The sequence below is a fragment of the Saccopteryx leptura genome, chromosome 4, assembly GCF_036850995.1.
Source record: "Saccopteryx leptura isolate mSacLep1 chromosome 4, mSacLep1_pri_phased_curated, whole genome shotgun sequence".
NCBI classification, from domain to species: Eukaryota; Metazoa; Chordata; class Mammalia; order Chiroptera; family Emballonuridae; genus Saccopteryx; species Saccopteryx leptura.
Genome location: NC_089506.1, coordinates 186,412,113 through 186,425,255, shown reverse-complemented (window position 1 = coordinate 186,425,255; position 13,143 = coordinate 186,412,113). Strand labels below are relative to the sequence as shown.

The 13,143-nt window shown below is 40.7% G+C and overlaps 2 non-coding genes across 2 annotated transcripts; one reads left to right on the top strand and one right to left on the bottom strand.

Annotated features, from left to right (window-relative positions):
* The first annotated feature begins 1,729 nt into the window (after positions 1-1,729).
* On the top strand, positions 1,730-1,805 carry TRNAS-GGA (transfer RNA serine (anticodon GGA)). Its single transcript has one exon. It is a non-coding gene; the product is annotated as a tRNA-Ser (tRNA).
* An 8,210-nt stretch (positions 1,806-10,015) lies between these two features.
* Positions 10,016-10,122, bottom strand: LOC136404622 (U6 spliceosomal RNA). Its single transcript, XR_010751343.1, has one exon. It is a non-coding gene; the product is annotated as a U6 spliceosomal RNA (small nuclear RNA).
* Between the last annotated feature and the right edge of the window lie 3,021 nt (positions 10,123-13,143).

Here is a 13,143-nt window from a genome sequence, read left to right as displayed (position 1 = left end):
AGCATGTTAAAATGCTCTTTGTAGCTCTGGAACAGCCTAACTGATAAAGGAGAAGGGATGATCAATTTTACTTACTTCATTTGTATTTCCTTTTGGGTAATAAGAAAATGGGTCAGTCTTTTCTAAATATAGAATAAATGAAGGCTGGGAGAAGCAAACTGTATCCTGGCTACCAAGTTAAAAGTAAGCCTGGACCAAGTAGATCAGCAATCTTTAATCAGAAATGTGGTTAACAAAATGTGGTTTAAAACCTTGTCTTTTTTCCTTTCTTTTCTTTGGCTTTCCTTTCCTTTCTTGCTTTTCTTCCTTTTTTTTTCATCTTCCTCCTTCTCTCCCTCCATCCCTCCCCTCTCTTTTCCCCTCCTTCCCTCCCTCCCTCCCTCCCTCCCTTCTTTCTTTCCTTCCTTCCTACCTTCTCTGTCAAGAACAGTAACATAACATTTTTTCTCAATTTGGGGAACCAGTCGGTGATGTTCTGAAGATAGCTCATACTGGCTCACTGGAGCTAATTATGAACATCCTTCCCCAACTCTGACTTTGGTAATAATACATTAGTAATTTTAGATAGGGCATGTGGTGAAAGGGCTGTAACTGATAAAGGCTACAAGGACTATCAAAGATAGTTAGACCAATACTCAATGGATCTATGGCTTAGATCCAGCAGAAGACCAGCTTGACCCAACATGGTGACTCATTTCACCTTGTGGTAACCCCTAGCTATATTATATGTTCATTGTTAATACATTAGCATACTAAAGGACATAGGCCATGCTGCCATGATAAAAAAAAATGCTGGGCCCTGGCATGTTGGCTCAGTGGTAGAGCATCAGCCTGGTGTATGGAAGTCCTGGATTCAGTTCCCAGCCAGAGCACACAGGAGAAACACCCATCTGCTTCTCCACCCTTCCCCCTCTCCTTTCTCTCTTGCTCTCTCTTCCCTTCCCTCAGCCAAGGCTCCACTGGAGCAAAGTTGGGCTGGGCGCTGAGGATGGCTCCATGGCCTCTGCCTCAGGCGCTAGAATGGCTCTGATTGCAGCAGAGCAATGTCCCAGATGGGTAGAGCATCGCCCCCTGGTGGGCATGCCAGGTGGATCCCAGTTGGGTGCATGCTGGTGTCTGTCTGTCTGCCTCTCCCCCACTTCTCACTTCAGAAAAATACAAAATAATAATAATAATGGTAAACCCATATAAAGATACAACATGGTCAATGGGGCTCTTCTGAGAAGTCTCCATCCTTTCCCTGGAAAAATCCTGAATATTCCTCCCTCTTTTTGAATGCACTACCCTTGATTAAATGAGCTTTGATAAAAATAAGTAAATCCTACTAGAGAGGTGTTTCTTTGCCTGTGGAGTAGTCACACTCTGTCTCACTGCTTCACTAATAAACTCTCTTTCAGCCTGACTGGTTAGCTCAGTCAGTTAGGTGTGATGTCCAAAACAAGGTTGTAGGTTTGATCCCTGGTCAGGGCATGCGCAGGAAGCTACCAATGGGTGCATGACTGAGAACAACAAATGAATGCTTCCCTTTCCCCTCTCCTCTCTCTCCTTTCCTCTCTCTGTCTCTCTAAAAATCAATAAATAAAAAAAAATAAATAAAAACAAGCTCTGGGCAGATAACTCAGTGGGTTGGAGCATTGTCCCAGAGCACCGAGGTTGCCAGTTTGATTTCTCTGTCAGGGCACATACAGGAGTAGCTTAATTTTCCTGTTTCTCTCAAAAACAAAACAAGGCCCTGGCCGGTTGGCTCAGTGGTAGAGCGTCGGCCTGGAGTGCAGAAGTCCCGGGTTCGATTCCCGGCCAGGGCACACAGGAGAGGCGCCCATCTGCTTCTCCACCTCTCCCCCTCTCCTTCCTCTCTGTCTCTCTCTTCCCCTCCCGCAGCCGAGGCTCCATTGGAGCAAAGATGGCCTGGGCGCTGGGGATGGCTCCTTGGCCTCTGCCCCAGGCGCTAGAGTGGCTCTGGTCGCAGCGGAGCAATGCCCCGGAGGGGCAGAGCATCGCCCCTGGTGGGCGTGCCGGGTGGATCCCGGTCAGGCGCATGCAGGAGTCTGTCTGACTATCTCTCCCTGTTTCCAGCTTCAGAAAAATACAAAAAAGAAAAAAAGAAAAACAAAACAAAACAAAACCTCTTTTTCACTCTATGCTGGCTTGCATTTGAATTCTTTCCTGTGTGATGCCAAGGATCCACGGTGGGTCACAGACCCTTGGGTCCCCTGTAACACCTGCATTTTGATTGGCTATAACGGGAAAACTTACACAACATAATTTGGCAAACATTCCGCCCAGCCCCCACTCTCTTCCAGGGAGAGCCAGTCGACCAGCACACTACTAGAGACAGCATATCACGATAACTAACAGCAAGGATCATAGAGTTATACTATGTCACTTCAAATACTGTCTTTTCCATTTAATCTCTCTGACCATCTATTTTCTCATCTGTAAAATAGGGATAATAATGTATATTTCATAAAGTAATAATATAATGGGTCAATGTATTTTTACAAATGTTATTATTTGTGGTAAAGATGGCCACAGATTCTTTGTATTGAAATGTGGGTGCTGCGTCCCCTCCCCTAGAATCTACATGTCCTTTATAACTGTAAGGTTGGTGGATGGAGGGATGGTCACGTAGGAACTCAGACCCGCCCACTTTGGCTAGGACCGCCCACAATCAAACCCGCCAAAGGAAGCTTCCCAGGAACCATTTGGAAAGAAGCGATTGTCTGCCAGCCAGTGAAATTTCACCACGTCATAGTAGCTCCACTTCCCTAGAGGGACCCTTTAAATATCTCCCACGCGGTTTAATCTTTGCAACTTCTCTGGCCTCCATCTTTCCTCGGGGCCAGGGAACCTTGCCGGGCGGGATGTGCGCTCTGTACTCAATAAAGCCGTTTGCTTATTCCACACTTTGCGGCTCCGAGCCCCATTCCTTCCTTCTCGGTGAGGAAAAATACCTTACAATGACTACTTGTCTAATAGCATCTGATAACAGCATGACATGTCAGTGTCCAGGCCCAGGTCTTCAAGAAAATGACAGTTTCCCCTTCTTTTCCCTTAGAATGATCTTTATGGGTGTTCCAGAGTGCTCAGAGAAACAAACAATAGGAGAAGATGAGTGGGTGGCTGGCTGGCTGGATGGAGAGATAGATGGAGAGATGATAGATGATAGATAGATAGATAGATAGATAGATAATAGATAGATTTATTTTAAGGAACTGGTTTATGTGGCTATGAGGTCTGGCAAGTCCAAAACCTTTAGGGTAGACTGGCAGGCTAGCAGGCTGATACTCAAAGAAGAATATAGATGCTTCAGTCTTAAGTGCAAAGGCAATCTGAGGGTGAATTCATTCCTCCTCTGGGGACCTCAGCCTTTTTCTCTTAGGGTCTTCAACTGAATGAATGAAACTCACCCATATTATGGTGGACAATCTGCTTTACTCAAAGCCTACCTCTTTAAATGTCAATCAAATCTACAAATACCTTCACAGAAACATGTAGAATAGTGGTTGACCAAACATCAAGGTTTCACAGCCTAGCCAAATTGACACATAAAATTAACCATCCCACAGGGATAGCCAATCCCAGGTAAGAAGTCCAACAACGTGTTACAGAGGACAAATAAAGAGATGCTGAGACTACATGGATAGAAGAACAGCTGAGAGTAGCCTTCCAGTACCCTGCCAAGGCCCTGGGCCTGTGAGTGAAGTCATCTTGGATCCTCCAGTCCAACCCAGTTATCAGCTGAATACCACAGAGTGAATCCAGTCAACACGATAGAGAAAAGAATTGGGTGGCTGAGCTCTGTCTGAATTTCTAACACACAAAATCAATACAGTAAAAAGGCTGTTTAATTCACTATGTTTTAGGGTAGTTCTTTATGCAGGAAGATAACTGAACACTATTTTTATTTTAGGCTAAGCTTTATTCAGGAGATAGTCATATTATAATTATGCTTTTTATTTTAGAGAGAGAGAGAGAGATGAGAAACATCAACTTGTAGTTGTGGCACTTTAGTTGTTCACTGATTGCTTTCTCATATGTGCCTTGACTGGGGGGCTCCAGCTGAGCCAGTAACTCCTAACTCAAGCCAGTGACCTTTGGCTCATGTCTATGATACCATGCTTAAGCTTGTGACCCTGTGCTTAAGCTGGTGACATCAGGATTTCAAACCTGGGTCCTCAGCATCCCAGGTCATTGCTCTATCCACTGAGCCACCACCTGGTCAGGTTTAATTATGCTTATTTTTAGTTTACCAAGCCTCATCACAAGCTTTAGGTGTGTTCCATTCTGGTTGCAGGCAAGCCTGAATCTAAGTATATTTGCATGAAAAACAGGAAATTCCTGGAAAATAATGCTAAAGAAAAACTAGAGGCTTGAGATAATCCTGACTCACATTAGTCACTAGAATGCAGACTTCTGTAAAAGTGCTTGGTACCTACCTTGTTACCCAGCCGCACTTGAAGTAGTGTCCTAATTCTTGTGTATATAGAGATGGGTTTGCCATGGGCTGGGGTAAGTTGTGGAGAGGAAGAGTACTATAATCAAAGCCTGAAGAAGTTATTTCAGGTAAATTTTCACAAGCATCTCAATGTCCACTTTGCTACAGAACACAGCTTCGATACCCTGAAGTCCCAGCACATGAGAAGAACAGTGTCCAATAGGTCCCAATGTCTTCAGGAGGCGCAGTGATACTATCAGGAATGCAGAACTTGACAGAAGCATATCATTGTCCACCGATTTAATGGTGTCTGGCTTGGTAGAATCAGGTAGAAATGGTAAGGGAAACAGAAATCAAACAGAAGACCCATGTGGTCATCACAGAAAGCAGGTGTAATAACTTCTAAGGCATGCTCTGAATATTGGAGGGAAAGATCCTGGGAGCTAAGACCCTGCAGATGGAGGGAAAGATCCAGGGAGCTAAGACCCTGTAGATGGAGTAAACACCATCAAGATGTGAGTGTCCATTGTCATATAACCCAGATACTCTTAGCCAACTCTGGATTCACTAATGTCCAGTAGTCTTCTGTAAGACAATATGAATAAAGCCCATGAACAGTCACTGCTAAGAAGCCAATCTCTGCCATGGCCACACAATTTGGCTGCTACCACATGGGTGTTTACCAAGAATCAATCATTCTGCTACAAAGCCTATTATATCTGTGACCATGAAAACAAATTTTTGTTAAATATACAAATCAATGAAAAGGGAATGCAAAAAAAAATCAGTTTCTCTGAAAACAAGTTATGTGATTGTTCAATAATGACAAGCTACTATGAAAGATACTGTCAATTTAAGTGTGATAAAATTGTATAAGATTGGAACAAAAAATACAGGAAGATTCTGCACTCAGATTTGTTCACAACTTTCTTAAAGTTTTTGCCTCTCTTTATAGAAACCAATCCTGAAACTGATATTCTAGGTGGGGAAATGTCTTGATATCTTTAAGGAACACCAGACACCTTCATCTTTCTTGCTTTGCTCCAATTACCTCTGAGAATCAAATGGTTTTCTACTAAAGTGCTGTTGTGGTTTTTTTTTTTGGTTTTATTTATTTATTTATTTATTTATTTATTTATTTATTTATATTTTTTTCTGAAGCTGGAAACGGGGAGAGACAGTCAGACAGACTCCCGCATGCGCCCGACCGGGATCCACCCGGCACGCCCACCAGGGGCGACGCTCTGCCCACCAGGGGGCGATGCTCTGCCCCTCTGGGGCGTCGCTCTGCCGCAACCAGAGCCGCTCTAGAGCCTGGGGCAGAGGCCAAGGAGCCATCCCCAGCGCCCGGGCCATCTTTGCTCCAATGGAGCCTTGGCTGCGGGAGGGGAAGAGAGAGACAGAGAGGAAGGGGGGGGGCGGGGTGGAGAAGCAAATGGGCGCTTCTCCTATGTGCCCTGGTCGTGAATCGAACCCGGGTCCCCCGCACGCCAGGCCGACGCTCTACCGCTGAGTCAACCGGCCAGGGCCTAAAGTGCTGTTTTAACTCCCATGAATATTAGGCTAGTCTTTCTCTGCACACAATTTACTATAAAATAAGATTGTTTTTTTTATCACTATTGATTTAATTTATTTTGCTGGGTGTCACCTTTTCTTAATTTTATTTTTGTGAGAGAGAAAAGAAGGAGGGTAGGGGGGAGAGAGAAGCATCAACTCATTGTTCCATGTAGTTGTGCCACTGATGCTTCTCATATGTGCCCTAACCAGGGCTAAACTGGTGATTTCAGGATCAAACCAGTGACCTTGGAGCTGTCAGCCAACATTCTATGTATTGTGTCACCAGTCAGGGCTTAAATAATTCTTGATTTTGATTGAGATCTAGTATGTGTTTTCCACATTTTAAATTTTTCACTATTATGAGGCAAGACTTTTTTTATTTGTCTAAATTTACCAGATTTCACTAGTCTCATTTGGAAATTGAAGACGGAATTGTCCATAGTTGTGTAGAATCGTGGCTTCTGTAATTTTCAAGATCTCAGAGCATCATATCAGAGATTACAACTCTTGGTTCTCAGTTGTTTTAGCTGAGATAGGTAAATTAACTTATCATAGTAACAAATCCTCAAATCTCAATGGTGTACACATGTAAGTTCATTTCTCACTCATAGAAAGTCTAAATCAGAGTACCTGGTCAGCATCACTCAAGAACCATGGCTTTCCCCATTACATGGCCCAATCAATCCATAATGCTTAGGAATCTCCTGCAGAGCTTCTGCCTACTCCCAGGAAACTGATGTAAAGAAGAAGCATGGAAATAACGCAAGAGTTTTTAAATAACCAGGTGTGAAAGAGGTACACATCAATTCCATCCATGTTGCATTAGACAAAATTCAGTTGCCAGGCAGCGTTAAACTACAAAGGACAATGAGATGTGTAGTCTAGCTGTGTAACCTGGGGAAGGGAGCAAGTGTGACTGAATGCATCGCAGCCTCTGCCACCAAAGTCCTCCACTGCATGTCATGTTTTCAGCATATAAAGACAAATTTATCTTGTAGCCTAAAATGGTATTCAGAAGTAATCATGAGATAAGAGGAAGTTTTTTCCCCTCTAAATTGTACTGCCCTCCTTAACATAAAGAAATAAGCTAAAGATTTCCTAAGGTATATAATACATTCTGAATTATTGCTATCAATGAACAAGCTATTTCATTGCTATAATGTGCACTGAAACTTGCCATCCACATTATTACACATGTAGTTATAGAATGTAGACATTACTTCTATAGGAACTAAAAAAAATGCCCAGAAAATACTTCTCTTTTAGGGAAATGAGCCCTGAGTAATGATGACTTTTAAAGAAAATTTTATTGTTACTACTGATTTTCAACTGAAGAAATGTAGTTGGTTGACTTGTATGACTTTTTAAAACTAATCTATATAAATAAAAATGTAAATGTTCGTTTGTTCAAAATCTTAAATCTCCAAAAGTTCTTCACCGATTGCTTTGAAATTTTGACACAACACTGCATTCAAATATACACTCTTTTTTATATACCTACTATTATATAGCTATAGATGTCACACCTGTGACAGGTAAAGACATGCTTTTTTTGAAAAACAGCACCATCTGTTGGACATAAAAGCAACACACGCTATATTAAATATTTTATACATATATATATACTAAATATTTTATGATTCCATTTCAATGTTTCTAATTTACGATCAATTTACATACTGCCAGACTTGAGGATGCATGATTGCCAGCACGGCGATCGTGTTCTGCAGCTTCAGATCTGCTTTGCTCTCAACAGAATGAACACGACAGGCTAAGAGTGGCTGAAAGACGCCAATGAGAAACAGTAGATTAATGTCAAACATGACTCCGTGCTCAGCAATCACGCGATTACAATTGCCTTGTATTCCGGTACAACCTAGCTGATGATTATAGTTTGAGCTGGCATGTTCTCATCGGCACTATGACTGAAGTGCCTTATTGCAAAGCTCTGAAATTCAATGGAGAAACGAAAGGAATGTGTTACACCACCAGAAAAACTAAACTGCCTCAACTTGGAGAACCACCAGAGCCATTAAAAACTTTGCTTGCCGGATATACCGCCAAATCAAAGCATTTCCTATCTAACATCAGAGAATAGAACTCATGCTTCCAAATGACGTTGTTTGGCGCAGAAATCGTAACAGCTCAATTCATGCCAACTTTCAAAGTGAAAGGACAAATTTATCATAAAGCCGGTTCCCTGCTTCCATTCCCAGATGGTAAACATAAATTCCTACAAATGTATTTCATCGGTGATGGCAATGATGAATTGAATGCATGCTGTGGAATTTCTACCGGCATAAAAAGGACCATCGTTTCGCAACTGCAGGAGCTTCTTCATGAAAAAAACAATTTAGTGCGTTTGTTTAAAACAGCAATTGACATGATGCCATCCAATACACACAAGATTGTTATTCATGCTGACAAAACAGCTGCTGGAGAACATGTGCAAAGATTCAATGCTCCAACTATAGACGAAGTGGCAATTGTTATGTTTGGAGATCAATTCCAACCTAGAGATATTGTTCTTCATCAGAGAAACAATCAATTGACAAAAGTTGCAGAAACTCATCAATGCTACGATGCCCTGCAATATCCAATCAATTTTTGGAATGGTGCCGATAAATATCACTTCAACATTAAGATGATAAATCTAGTCAGTGGCGAAGAAACAAATATGAAATGCAGCACAATGAACTATTATTCATACCGATTAATGATTCGAGAGAATGAAGACAATCACATTTTGAAATGTCGTCAATTGTTTTACCAATACATCGTAGGTATGTATGCAAAAATCGAAACAGAACGTTTGATATTCATCCATTTGAATCAGACCAAGCTTTGCTCTGAAGAATACGTTCATTTGCGAGATGCAGTTGTAAATGATGGTAATACAACTAACGTTGGAAGACTAACAATTTTGCCATCTTCATATACAGGCAGTCCACGTCATATGCATGAGTATGCTCAAAATGTAATTGCGTATGTTCATCACTATGGGCATCCAGACCTATTCATTACATTCACATGCAATCCAGCTTGGGACGATATACAACAGCTCTTAACTTCCTGGGCAATCGCTGGTGAATAGGCATGACATCACAGCACATGTTTTCAGACAGAAGCTGAAATCGCTGATGGATTTCATGGTAAAACATGAAATGTTTGGGTCTGTGCGCTGTAAAAAATTAATGAGCAACATCGTAGAAGCAACAATCTTGACAGGACCTTTCAAAGGTGAGGATGTCTTCATTCCTCGCATTCCTATGATTCCAACGGATATGCCATTTCAATTTAAGAGATTGCAATTCCCAATTTGATTGGCGTTTGCAATCACCATCAACAAAGCTCAGGGCCAATCTTTAGATGTGTGCGCTTTAGATCTACATACAGATTGCTTCTCACATGGACAATTATATGTTGTGTGTTCTAGACTCGGCAAACCAGACAATCTCCATATCTGCACAGACAATGGAACAATAAAAAATACTGTATACCCACAAGCATTGTGAAACTAAACATATTAGAAACGTGCACTTTCTCTTTTCTTTCTTTTCCATTTAACCAGACTGAGCCACAGCAACGCGTGGCCGGGTACAGCTAGTGATAAATAAAAAGGTTTTTATTACACAAAGGTAATTACAGATTACAAAAACACAATCTATGTTCATTTTTGACTTTAGAAGACTAAATGAAAACCAAATGTGATATGAAAATAATAGAATAATTAAAAATTTGGAGAATATACTTCATGGAGATTTATCTCCCTCAAAAAACAAGCTAGAATTACATAAATTAGAGCTCTACAAACATTCTTCTTAATTTGTAGTTCAGAAATGTAATAACCAAATCCAATTTAGAGGAAATATTTTAAATGATTAATTTAAGATGTTTCACCAAAATTCTTTAAATATCCAAAGGAAATAAAAAGCTTTAAACTATAATTCAGAAAAGCTTTAAACTATTTTTAAAATCTCAATTGTATATTTCTAATATAGCTTTTAAATTTTATTCTATAAAAAATCGGAACACTTCACAAATTTGCGTTTCAACCTTGCTCTGGGGCCATGCTAATCTTCTCTGTGTCATTCCAAGTTTAGTTTATGTGCTGCCGAAAAGAGCACAATTTTTAATATTTTTTTAAAAATATCCAGAATAAGGGTGCTACAGATCAAGTCGCTATACTGGCCTGTCCTTTTAAAACGTTCTTGTAATAATCCTTTTAGGAGAAAGATAATCTGCTTGTCTGTCTGTCTTCTTTGAATGACCTCCTGAGGGGGAAAAAAATGATGCCTCCTTGGCTGCATTTAAAAAAAAAAGTCATTTTCCAGTCAGCAGTGCTTAATTCTCTTCATTCATTTATTCACTCTAGCCCAGGCCAAGAATATTCTGGCATAGTTCAGAACTAGAGGGTTGGATGGGTGGTATCTTATAGTTTGTTCTTTGGAACAGTTATCACTGGTGGAATAATGATTCATTTGACCAGAAAAGCCGAAGAACAAATTGGAGAGGCCTGGGAAGCAGAACTACGTTTCAACAAAATAGTGTAGAAGATGAAATTTATTTTCAGCCTTCTTGATCTCTTCCCTTTCATTAATTTCCCCTCTTTAATTTCCTCACTATGAGGCTCGGCTTGGAAGTAACCTCAGACAGGGCACAACAATCTGGACCTTCTATTTTTCTTTCATCTTGGGTTCCATTTCCTCCAGCTCACTTTATCATGCTAGATGGCATTTATTGACATAACCAATTCATCCTCACTAATATGTTGGTGAGCATAAGTGCCTCAGTGTGTTCCTCTGTCCACAACCATTAGTATTTTAACATAGGCCTACAGGACATGAAAACTTTAATTTCTCTTTTGGCAGCTGATAGAGAACTCTGAAGGTGTAGAGATAGGGGGACCACTCCACAGCCTTCAAATGTGAACCATATCTGTACATATGCGTGGCCTTCCCTTTTGATAATGGGTTATTATTTTTATTTCCTCCCCAATGTATAATAGAATAGTGAGTTTGTATGAAGGGAACAATCTCCTACTAGATATTTATATAAATTATTTATAACAAGACTGATTATTTTCTTATTTTAGATTATAATTATCTCCTTAACCTTAAGTCACAATCTGAAATGCCCATAGGAGCTAGTTAGGTGAAATAAATGTATAAATCTGACAATACACCCTTCTTCCTAGAAGTATTTAAATTCAACTGTCTTAAACATTATGCTGAATAAATTAAACACACTTGCATTCTCTGCTTTAAGACCCATAACAACAAAGCCACACCTCTGGGGTAAGAGACAGGGTACTTAAAGGGTAGATGAGCAATGTTTTGGACTCCTGATTTTAGTATAGAAAAACTGACATCACAAAGGAGGCAGAAGTTACTCTATCTCTCCTTGCCTTTTTTCTTTAAATTTATTCATTGATTTTAGAGAGAGGAAGGGAAAAAGAAAGAGAGATACATTATTTTGTTGCTCCACTTATATATGCATTCATTGGTTGATTCTTGTACGTGTCCTGACCAGGAATTGAGCCACAACCTTTGGCATATTAAGACGATGCACTAAGTGAGCTACCTGGCCGGGACATGTCGCCTGGTTTTGATGATGGAAGACAGGCCAAGCTATCTAATCTGTTATTAAGAGAAGAGAGCTAATTACTGAACAATAAACAACCCACATTAAAAAAAATATGTTCCTGTGTAAAGTAAATTAGATGGTAAGATTATAGGTTTTTAAAATTTTCAGCCTTACAATTTAATCTACTTTCAAGTGTTATACAATAAACAAATAATGCTTTTATAATCTCAAAGAGAATAATAAAGTCTTTGTTCATTAAGATTAATATGTTTATATTAATGTTTATACTCATTTAGACAATGTTTATACTAATATGTTTATCGGGCCATGCTCAAGTGGCAGGCAATGAGATAGTGGCAACCATGGGGCTCTGGGCCAGGATGTGAGGACATTTCCTGAGGACTCCAGCTGCCTGCACTAGACTCCAGGCAGAGTGCAGCGCTCTGTAGTGATCGACAAAGTGGAGCACTCTGTAGAGATCGACTCAGATTCAGGCGCTCTGCATGCAAGAATGTCTATAATGCTTATACCCTCTGTGCACTCTTCGTTTGTTCCGCCTGTCTAAACTGTGCTAATGGAAACAAACAAACAAAGCTGTCATCCGTATTTGAGCAGAGGGGTCGGAAAGAACAAACTCCTGGAGTGGCAGCAGCTGTAACTGTGGACGACAGGGAGGGAAAGCAAAGGCTCAAAAGGCAGCTGACCCCGGTTTTCCTTCCAAAGTCATGCCAGAGGGTCAGGATTTCATTCTTCAAAGAGAGCAAGACAGTATTCCCAAAACCTGGAATAAAATGAGTCATTCAATGCCCATTCAATTTTTAATTTTTTTAAATTTTTTTTTTGACAGAGTGAGAGAGAGAAGGACAGACAGACACAGGAAGGGAGAGAGATGAGAAGCATCAATTCTTCGTTGCGACACCTTAGTTGTTCATTGATTGCTTTTTCATATGTGCCTTGACCGGGGGGGGGGGGCAGAGTGATTGATCCCTTAATCAACCCAACGGGCTCAAGCTGATGAGCTTTGCTCAAACCAGATGAGCCCGCGCTCAAGCCGGCGACCTTGGGGTTTTGAACCTGGGTCCTCCGCGTCCCAGTCTGATGCTCCATCCACTGCGCTACCGCCTGGTCAGGCTCAATTTTCAATTTTTTACATTGCACTTGGGCAGTCTTTCACAAGAGAAATATGATTTGGGGTTCAGCTTCAGCTGGCATTCAGAGATAAAGTATCTTCATCTCAAAGAGGGGTAAACACTACAGAATTTGTTTATGGGAGAAAGAGACTTTCTTCTGTGCTTTGTCACTACCGTTTTTGTCTATCGCCACTACTAAGCAAGAGAGGAGGAGAAAGAAACATGGTTTCTTTGGTTGGTAGGTTGTACTAATCCGTACCTTGGCCAGAGTTGGAGAACTAAGGCTGCGGGATCCTGATGACATTTTCCCTAACTGCTCACCAATGAAAATATGTCCATCTTAATCTGTTCATTTAAAGCCATCCACAGTGTGCTCTTTTATTAGTTTTATATTGATACATAATCACAAACAACAGATTAAAACAACACATT